This window comes from Lygodium microphyllum, chromosome 10 (assembly GCF_053477565.2).
Source record: "Lygodium microphyllum isolate KBCC chromosome 10, Lygodium_microphyllum_v1.1.10, whole genome shotgun sequence".
Taxonomy (NCBI): domain Eukaryota; kingdom Viridiplantae; phylum Streptophyta; class Polypodiopsida; order Schizaeales; family Lygodiaceae; genus Lygodium; species Lygodium microphyllum.
Window position 1 is genome coordinate 42,450,081 of NC_141144.1, and position 10,230 is coordinate 42,460,310.

Genomic DNA, 10,230 nt, shown 5'->3' on the forward strand with positions numbered 1-10,230 from the left:
AGAGACAGGTTTGAAAACAGAGTGGCGATATGTCAAGGAAGTTGTTACTGTGCTTGTGAAGAAACATAGAAGAAGAGAAAGATTGCATGTCTCTAGCTTGCCCACTGTTACAGGTAAAACAGTTGAAGTATCTAGTAAGCCACCCACTTCTATGGCTAACCCTATGGATGTACCTGCTATTGTTCCCTCTGTTAGGGAAGATGTCTTAGATGAATTGGTCAAAGGGATGCAAGATCTTCAATTGAAGGTTGCAAAATTGGATAAAAAAAGAGGAAAGGGGACGGGCAGCAGCTCCTAAGCCTGGAAAAAGATGTATGTGGTGTGACAATTTGTAGCATGAGAGAAAGGATTGTGCTACCTATCAGGAGGCCTTGGCACGACAGCTTATCTTTTGGAAAGATGGCAAGATCCATGCATAAGAAACGGGATTTCCTCTTGCTTTGAATTTTGAAAAGGGAGGTATGTAGAAGTTGTTGGAAGACTTGGCTGTCCGAAATGCTTATGCGGCGGTACATGCTTCTACTTTTGGTCTACAGTTGGATAGAATGCATGGCCAAGTGATGGTTGGTCCAAAGGCTGAAATATGGACAAATGCTTTACATGTAGCTGAAAAGAGAAAGATTACTGATAGTGAAATGTCTCATGCATGGCAAGACATTCGTGGCATAACTGGTTGGGAATCACCGGTAGATGCATATTCAGTGTATGCATATTTAGCAGAGGTACAAAACACAGATGTACTTGTGGAAGAAAAACGAAAAAGAGATAAAGATATTGCAGGGACATCTAAAAGAATGACAAAAAGAAGTATGGATCAGCCTAAAGCTGCAAATCAACCACCTCCCGAGCATGTTATGGAAGAGGTCAGTTCAAAAGCAAAAACAGGATAACAAACAAGAGGGCAAAAAGAAGGGAAAGCAGCAAGGATATAAGATGCAATCTGACATTGAGACAGCCACAGATCTTAAGAAAGTTCTTGAAGAATGGATCTTAAACAGTCGGGTGGAATTTACCTTGGGAGAGGTGCCTGGCATTGCCAAGCGAGAATTTTATGATGAGATCATTGACATAATTAAAAGGAAGCGTCAGTTTCTTAGTGATACCACTAGTGCATTGCTACAATTTGAAGAGGAAACTGGTTTGTTGGGTATTCGTGCTAAATATGAGCATGAAGTAAGTACAGGATTGTCTATGCAGGATGCTACTAATCAATGGACAACAAGTGGAAAAGAGAAGAAAGTGGCTGAAAATGCATTGTCTTATAGCAATATGCATGGTGGAGTAAGGCAAATGCAACAATATGGAGAAGAGACTCTATGATTTATTCCTCAAAGTCACTACACAGGAAATCATTGGGCTAGAGCTACCACTGAAACGGTAGTGAAAATAGGGGAGCGTGAAACTCATTGTGTTGCTTTACTTGACCATGGGTCTGAGATAAATGTCATTGAGCGGGGATTGTATGAAAATGGTGCATGGCCTGTGGACATTGATCATGGTTGGCATATGAGGGCTGCAAATAATTATTCAGGGGAGCTCTATGCTGCATGTCCTAATGTAAAAGTGACAATCGGTGATGTACAGGAAGAGCAACACTTCTTTGTACAAGATAATTCCTCATATGCAATGATTTTGGGATAGCCCTATATTACAGGTGTCCGTATGGAAACAAAGGTGCTTGATGATGGTTCTGCTTATACAAGAGTCAGAAGCAAAGATGGGAGGAAAGTAGTCCAATTTCTTACTATTTGTGTTAATCATCCTAGAAATCGTGATATGCTTCGAGAGTCTCCTTTGGTTCCAAATGCAAGGGAATTCAAAGACCTGGATTTTCATTAAGCACTGTTGTAATGCGGGGCTACAGTAGTGCTGATCAGAGGGTGTACTCGCCTCTTGATGAAATGAAGCATGTATTTACTATTGGTAATTCTCAATTTACAACAAACAGTTCATGTTGGTTTAAGCCTATGGAAGCTATGTGTAGGGCTGAACGCATATCTATGAAACGGGCTATTAAGAAACTGAGATCATTGGGGATGTTAGCTGAAAATGATGGCATTTCAGGCATCTTTTATGGGCTGAATATTATTGACACTATGTCTGAAATTTCAGCAACTATACATGCAGAAAATGAGGCTGAAAACAGAGTGTTGTCAGTATGTTCTTTGGATATGTATGATGTTATAGCATTGTTTGCTTAGCAGGAAGGATTACAATGGGCTGAAGCACTTGTGGAGACAAAGTATAAGACAGTTGACAAAAAGGTGAAACCAATTGCTTTACCACTTCCGCCAGAGAGTGAGGGTATGTATGAAAAAGTGTCAAGGCAGCCAAGCTTACGGTATCCTAAAGATATAGGTCATTAGCTTACATCTGAAATATTACAGGAATTGAAAGTTGGTGCAGAAGGGTTTCTTTTGCCTGTTGAGAGAAACTGTTTTATGCAGATGTTGGCTAGACATGGGAAGGCATTTGCATTTCAACCAAGTGAAATAGGTTGTGCGGATCCAAATGTTGTCTCTCCTATGGTCATATTTACTGTGCCACATGTACCATGGAACTTGAGGCCTATTCCAGTACCTAAAGCTTACATGCCAAAGCTAATGGATTTGCTAAATGAAAAGATTCGCATGAAGATCTTGGAGCCTTCTTCAACCCCGTACTCAAATCGTTGGTTTACTGTGCCCAAAAAGAATGGGGCTTTGAGATTTATTCAAGACATGCAACCGCTCAATAAAGTGACCATAAGAAATGTGGGTGCAGATCCTGTGGTTGATGAATTTGCAGAGGCTTTTGTAGGCAGAGAAATCTATTCTTTGGGTGATCTTTACTCGGGGTATGATCAGTTTCAGCTTGCAATTGAAAGTAGGGATATCACAACCATGAAGACTCCTTTGGGGTTAGTACGGATGTGTACTCTCCCACAGGGTGCAACAAACTCAGTGGCACACATGACAAATGCTATGAATAGGGTACTTAGGGATTTTATACCACAATTGACTATGCCCTTCTTGGATGATGTTCCAATCAAAGGGTGTGCAGTGGATGAAAAGAATGAAGAGATGGATGCTCATGGATGTAGACAATTTGTTGCAGATCATATTGTGGATTGTGAGAGGATTTTGACACATCTAGAAGAGGTGCATTTAACTCTTTCTTGACAAAAGTCTATCTTTGGAGTTGAGGAGGTTTTGATTGTTGGGCATATGTGTGGGCCTTATGGGCGAAGACCATCACCAGTAAAAATAGATGGGATTTATAGAATGTGAGATGTATGCATGAACATATCAGAGGTGCGTAGATTCTTGGGTGCATGTGTGTTCTATTTGATATGGATTCCTCACTTTGCACATGTAGCCGATGTTCTTTATCACCTTCTACGGAAAGGTCAAAAATTTCATTGGGAAAGGAAGCATCAAAAAGCAATGAAGAAATTGAAGCAACTCTTAAAATCTGCTCCTACATTGAGAAAGGCTGACTATTCACATGGGAAGCCTATCATTATTACTGTTGATACAAGCCCAATCGGGATTGGATGGGCAATTGGGCAAGATGATGAGGAAGGGGAAAGATATGCAATAGGCTTTGGTGCAAAAGTATTGACTGAAGGACAGAGAAGATATCCACAAGTAAAAAGAGAATTATGGGAAATTATGATAGCCCTTAAATGTGATAAGGAGTATTTTATGGGTGCTCGTGTAGTCATTGAGACTGATTGTTTGCCAGTATTGGGTATGATTACTAGTTGTGCTACCCCGGATATTGCTATGCTCCGGTGGATTGCATACATCAAATCTTTGAACCCTAAATTTCAGCATATTGCAGGAAGAGATAACCCAGTGGCAGACATGTTATCTCGAGCATGCTATGAGAATGAAGATGGGATGATGGATGAGGAGGAAGAAGATGACTTTCTTATGGCTGAAAATGATGTTGCAAGAGTGAATTTAGTAATGCAAAGTGTTTCTACAGCATTAACAGAAGCTTGGACAACAAAGAGAAGACACTTTAGATGTTTTGCATCTTGTGCATAAGTGTTTTTGGAAGACAAATATGCAGGAGAATGGCTGAGAGTTGGTCAATATCTCAGTACATTAATAAAGAGAGATGAATGGTCAGATGAGGAGTTTAAGAAGATCAAGAGGAAAGCCTATGGATTTTTCTTAAAAGATGGATACTTATGGAAACATGCTAAAAAGAAACAGGGTATGCCATTGCGAGTTTTGGGTGACACAGCTTCACAAGTAAAAGTAATGCAAGAATTTCATGAAAGTTTGTGGGCTGGTCATAAAGGTGTTTGGGGTACTTTTACAAAGATCAAAGAAAGATATTGGTGGCAGGGTATGTATAAGGATGTTGCTCACTTTATGGAAGCATGTACGACATGTCAAATGTATTCAACTGTGAGACATCGGGATGGATTGCAACCCACATATCCATTGTCTCTTCATTTTAAGTGGGTGGTGGATTTGGTCACAATGCCTACAGGTCTTTGGCAAATGAGGTATCTTGTGCTTGCTCGTGAAGAATTGACTAATCAAGTGGAAGGGAGAGCTCTACGTACTAAGGCGACAAATGCCGTATGTACTTTTCTCTTAGAATAGATCTTTTGTCGATATGGCTGTGTGGGAAAAATTACAGCAGATAGGGGTGAGTTGGATGCAGATGAAGCTCATGATTTCTTTGCACGGTTGGGGATAAAGCTTGCTTTAACTTCAGCCTATAACCATGAAGGAAATGGCAAAAGTGAAATAGGTCATCCACCTATTGTGAAGGCATTGGCAAAAGCATGTGGAGAGAAGATAAAAGAGTGGCCACGATTGCTCCCTTATGCTTTGTGGGCTGACAGAACAACTCATAGTGCCGTTACAGGATATATGCCTACAAAATTGATGTATGATCAAAAACCTATCATGCCGATAGAAGAGATGACTGTCACATGGAGTGTGTTACCTTGGGAGGAGGAGTTGAATCGAGAGGAATTGTTGGCCTTACGCATTAGACAATTGGAAAGAAAGTCAAAAGACATAGAGACAACAAATACAAAGTTAAGGGCAGCAAGGATACAGAACAAGAAACGGTTTGACAAAAGACATAGACTGAGACCAAGAACCATACAAGATGGGGATTGGGTATTGGTTTATGATAGCCGTAGGTTAGGATTAGGAAATTGCACCGAAGAAGTATAGGGTTTATTGTTGCAAAACAGGGCAAAAATTGTCAAAAAAATGGTAAAAAGCTCGCTTGTGATGCCTAAGATCAGCAAGTGAGTGATTGGGGGGATCAACACCATACCCACGAAGGGGTATAAGAGCCAAGAGGCCAAGGGAGAGCTCATTTGTGATCATTTCAGTGAAAGAGAGAGAGAGAGAGAGAGAAAGAGAGAGAGAGAGAGAGAGAGAGAGAGAGAGAGAGAGAGAGAGAGAGAGAGAGAGAGAGAGAAAGCCATCGCATGATTCAATCCAATCGCATAGTGCCATGCGTAAAGTTTCCAAGAGATGGTTTGGACCCTATGTGGTAAGACAGGTATTTGATAATGCTACTTATGCATTAAATGAGCTGGATGGGACAGCCATAAAACTTCCGGTAGCAGGAAAAAGAATCAAATTATTCAAAAGGTGGGAATCTACTACTTATGAGTTGCCAGAATTGGAAGAAAATAGTGGGCATGATACAGGGGCTAGCCAGGAAGATATGGAAGATGAAGAAGTAAAGGATATAGTTGCAAAGGATGAGGAGGACTCAAAATCTAGTGACAACTAGGATTTTAGCACATACCGGAGGATGTGCAGGTTCAGAGGGGGTGGATGTCGTGATGCTATGAGGACAATGTGAAAATGTATTGAATGCATCATCATCCGACTTCTCTATTGATCTAGAGAGTCAATGTGATCTGAGCCATTATTACTAGTGCGAGTTGCATGAATTATCCAAAAATACTTTATTTTTGGATAATTTTAGTCTATTTTTATATTATCTATTGTAAAAATCCAAAAATTTTTGAAAAGGCTTCTAGATTAGGATGGCATGCAAAAAGCTAATTGCTTTTTCAGCCAGTTAGGGGATTTTCACAAGAAGGACAGATTGACGAAATTGTGTGTATCGCAATCGCTGTAAACAGGCTGAAAACTGTAGATTGAACTGAAAGAAAAAGAAGGAATGATTTGGGAGATCCGTGACCATGTGTCTTGGAGTTTTACTGCTCTTTCGGAGCCAACGGAGCCATCAGATTTGGGTTCCGAACAATAGAGAAAGAGCTGATTTTTCTGATCCATGTTTTTGGTCTACGAAGGAGCTCCAAGAGAACTAATGCCTGGAGATTGCTTCTGAGTAGAGCAAAGATTCCAGGTTCTTTCAATACATATTGTTTCAATTCATTGTGATTTGTTTTTGTTGTGTTTACCACTTGGGTATTCTCTATCTTCTCTTCCATCTCCTATCTCTATTTCCTTCTACTTTGGATCCCCGATGGATTCGGCCTTTCGACAAAAACCCCTCCAACAATGTGGCTAGGCCTTGCAGAGCCCTACGTGCTAGCTTCCTCTCCTCCTCGAGATCTACTATGATGTCCTCTACACGTCTACCGTGATACTCTAATCAAGTTTGAGCATCGTATTTATTCACTAACTGCTGGTGGATAGCCTCAGGAAAGTCTCTTAGGTCAAGCTCCTCGTTGTTTCTACGACCTGAGCTACCCTCTTCCATGTCCAAGGCTTCCTATTTTGCCAACTTATTGATCAAGTTGATAAGGCCAGGTAGATCCACTTCCACAATAGTGTGCATCTGGTTTTTCAGTTATGTTCCTCGTTTGGTCCTAATTCAATCACTCGTCTATGTCTTTGGGTCTTCTCCTACTGGTGGGTTCCTTCAAGTTCTTAAGTCTCGGTGAGTTCCTTATTAATTACAACAAGTCCTCAACTTACCCTCACTCTGTGAGTGTGCATGTGTGTGCTCATTTCCGTGCACTATGCGAAATCAGGCTTTTAGCTCCTTTCAAGTTTGCTCTGAGTTATGGAAATTAGAGTAAGTGAGAAAACAAAGTGTGTGCATCTCCAGCGCTCTTGTCTACGGGTTGGCTTGATAGGGTCATGTATTCGATTCCTAGTTGTTCTCATCGACTTCTCAGGTTTGTTTGCTACGCTGTCCCGTTTGGCTCATTCAGGGTCAAGTTGGGGTCTTGCAATCAGTTCGCAACACCAGACACCCTTTTAGACTATTCGGCCACAATTTCTAGGTTTGTAACTACTTGTGAGACATTCAGTGGGTTCTTCTAGCATGACTCATGCTTCTTGTTAGCCGGCGTTCATCAAATTCCCAGATTTTCCTTCTCAGGATCTGTCCGATTTACCAGTGTCCAATTCTAAGAATCGGGCAGGGCCGAGTCTGATTGTCACAATCGGACAGGTGTGTCCGATCGGATTGCTCGAGTTGGTCCGATTAGGGTATGTCCGATTCTTGGAATAGGACATGGGTGCTTGGTCTAATTCGAAGGTATGTCCCGATATCGGACAAGTCTGTTGGTCTGATTCTATGGTCTGATTGTTGCAATTGTTGCCAGGAAAGCTCCAGCCACTTGACCTCAAATGAAATGGGAATACATCAGCATGGACTTCATAATTGGATTACCCCCATTACAAGGAGGATATAACTCAATAATGGTAGTTATTGATATGCTAATAAAAGTTACACACCTTATTCCTATAAAAACCGATTACAAGGCTCTCGAACTGATGGTTAGCAAACAGAACGGGTCAATCAAGTTATTGAAGATATACTTAGAGCTTATTGAATAGGGAGCCTAAGCGGTGGATCCAATACCTACCCTTAGTTGAATTCGCCTACAATATATCATACCATCAAAGTATTCAAATGACTCCTTTCCAAGCACTGTATGGGCAAGGTTGTCTTACACCACTAAATTTTTCTAATCCTACCCTACGGGTAGAAGCATATAAGAAAATGTTGAAAGAAATGGATCAGCAATAAGTAAAGCCTATAAGGCAAGATATTCAAGCCGCCAAGGATCTGACAAAAGGCATATGCCAATCAACGAAGACAAGAATGCATTTTCAAAGAAGGTGACAAGGTTTTCATTTGAGTTCACCCAAAGAAAAGTTCCTTATCCTTGGGAGAATTCAAGAAGCTAAGTCCAAGGTATTATGGACCATATAAGATGCTAAAGTGTCTAGGACCTAATGCTTACAAGCTACAACTCCCTAGCAACTTGAAAGTGCATAATGTATTTCATGTCAGTCTATTGAAAGCTTATGTTTCCAACCTTGACCATATACTTAACGAGCAACAAATTGTGATGCCAAGTCAACTTCAACCAGAGAAGATACTCGACACGCGAGAGAAGACTTTAAGAAGCAAAACCCTTAAGGAGTATCTCATCCAGTGGAAAGATGATACCTAAAGAGGATGCCACTTGGGTTGACGAAAAATCACTATATAACCAATATCCCCAGTTTCATTCGAGATGAGAACATCTTGATTCCTCTAAGGGGAAGAGGATGTGATATTTCGACATTTATTTTTTATTTTCTCAACTTCTCATAATTAGTATTTTAGAGTTTAGACCATTAAAAAGCGGAGTTTTGAATAAAATAATCCATATTCCACAACCCCACCTTCAAGGACCAATAAAACTGAAAAGCCTAAATTCTCCTCCTCAATCTTAGCGTAAGACTTCGAAAATCTCCCCCTTTTCTCAGTTCGACAAGAGGCCTAGATTGGAGCAAGATCACTCAAGAGCCATGCGAATTAGTTATGGCATATCTAAAGGTCTCTTTGGACCTCAAAGATCAAATCACCAGTATCAAATGGCATCTTGAAAGTTTCTAGATAGCTTCATTGGCAAGATGCCCTCCATAAAGAACTCCTGTTCCTGGCCACAACCCAAAAATCCCCTCCTCTTCAATTTAATTATAAATATGAGGCATGAGGAGCTGTTGAAGAGCAACCCAAATGAAGAGAAGAGACTCTTCTCAAACCAAGAGATAAGAGCAAGAGGGAGAGAGGTAAGAGGAGTGCAACGAGGAAAATTCTTGTCATAAAGACAAGGAGGATACTCCGCCAACTCTCAAAATCAAATCCCATCTCTTCTACCTTCACCCCCTATAGAATTGTGGCTCTACTCAAATTTCTCCCAATTTCTAATCATTGCCATCTCCATCAATCCAATTGTGACAACCAAAAGCTCTATTGTAAAAGTCTTCTCCACAATCTTGTGATCAACGACCATGGCCCCGAAAAAGAAGATTATGAAGGTCATGAAAGTAGGAGCTACTAATAATGTTGCGGAAGCAAATGAAATGATGAGTGTTGGGATTACAAACAAAGCTGCAAATACCAACATCAACCAAGCACTCATCATAAATCCTCAGGTACCATATTTGATTATTATTTTAAATACTAAAGGCAACAAATAGATCATCATCCTATGGGTCGGTAATGAAAAGCTGCATTCATAAGAATAGGGATTTTTTTTAAAATATCTTGCATTAAAAAAATCCTAGAGAAATTCTTAACCACAAATTCCAAGTAATAATTTGGGTTTATACGAGATATATTGGAAATAGGGATACTGCACTTGTCGAAAGAGTTAAATTTTTTTATTTATCTTGAACTAATTTTTTTAAACATGAACATTGATTCTCTATAAAAGTAAAAAAATAAGGCATTGACTTGTCGAAAGAGTTAAATTTTTTTATTTATCTTGAACTAATTTTTTTAAACATGAACATTGATTCTCTATAAAAGTAAAAAAATAAGGCATTGAGATGAAATTGTTAAAAATAATTTCAAATTATCACTAAACAAGGACCCATAGAACTCCGTTAAGAAAAAGAAAAGAATATCACGAGAGATGCTCCCAAAACTAGAAGTCTAGGAAAAACAAAGTTTTGTTTAAGTTTATCTCAGGCTAGATCCCAAGGGGAGAATAATCAAAGAAGATTATTGGAAGATATGGCCACTTACGCTAAGTTTAGCCCTAACATTGTTATCCTAGAAAAAGGGCTTGTCTTGGAAATAAATTCATTGAAGTTTGTGTATAATGCATTTGAAGTAAGCTATTTGTGATTATAAACTAGGTACTGATCTTTCCTAAATTATCATGCTAAAAGATGGATAATCAGGTACAAATCATTGATTTAGGTAGTATTCCGATGGGCACAGAATGCATTTGAAGTAAGCTATTTGTGATTCTAAACTAGGTACTGATCTTTC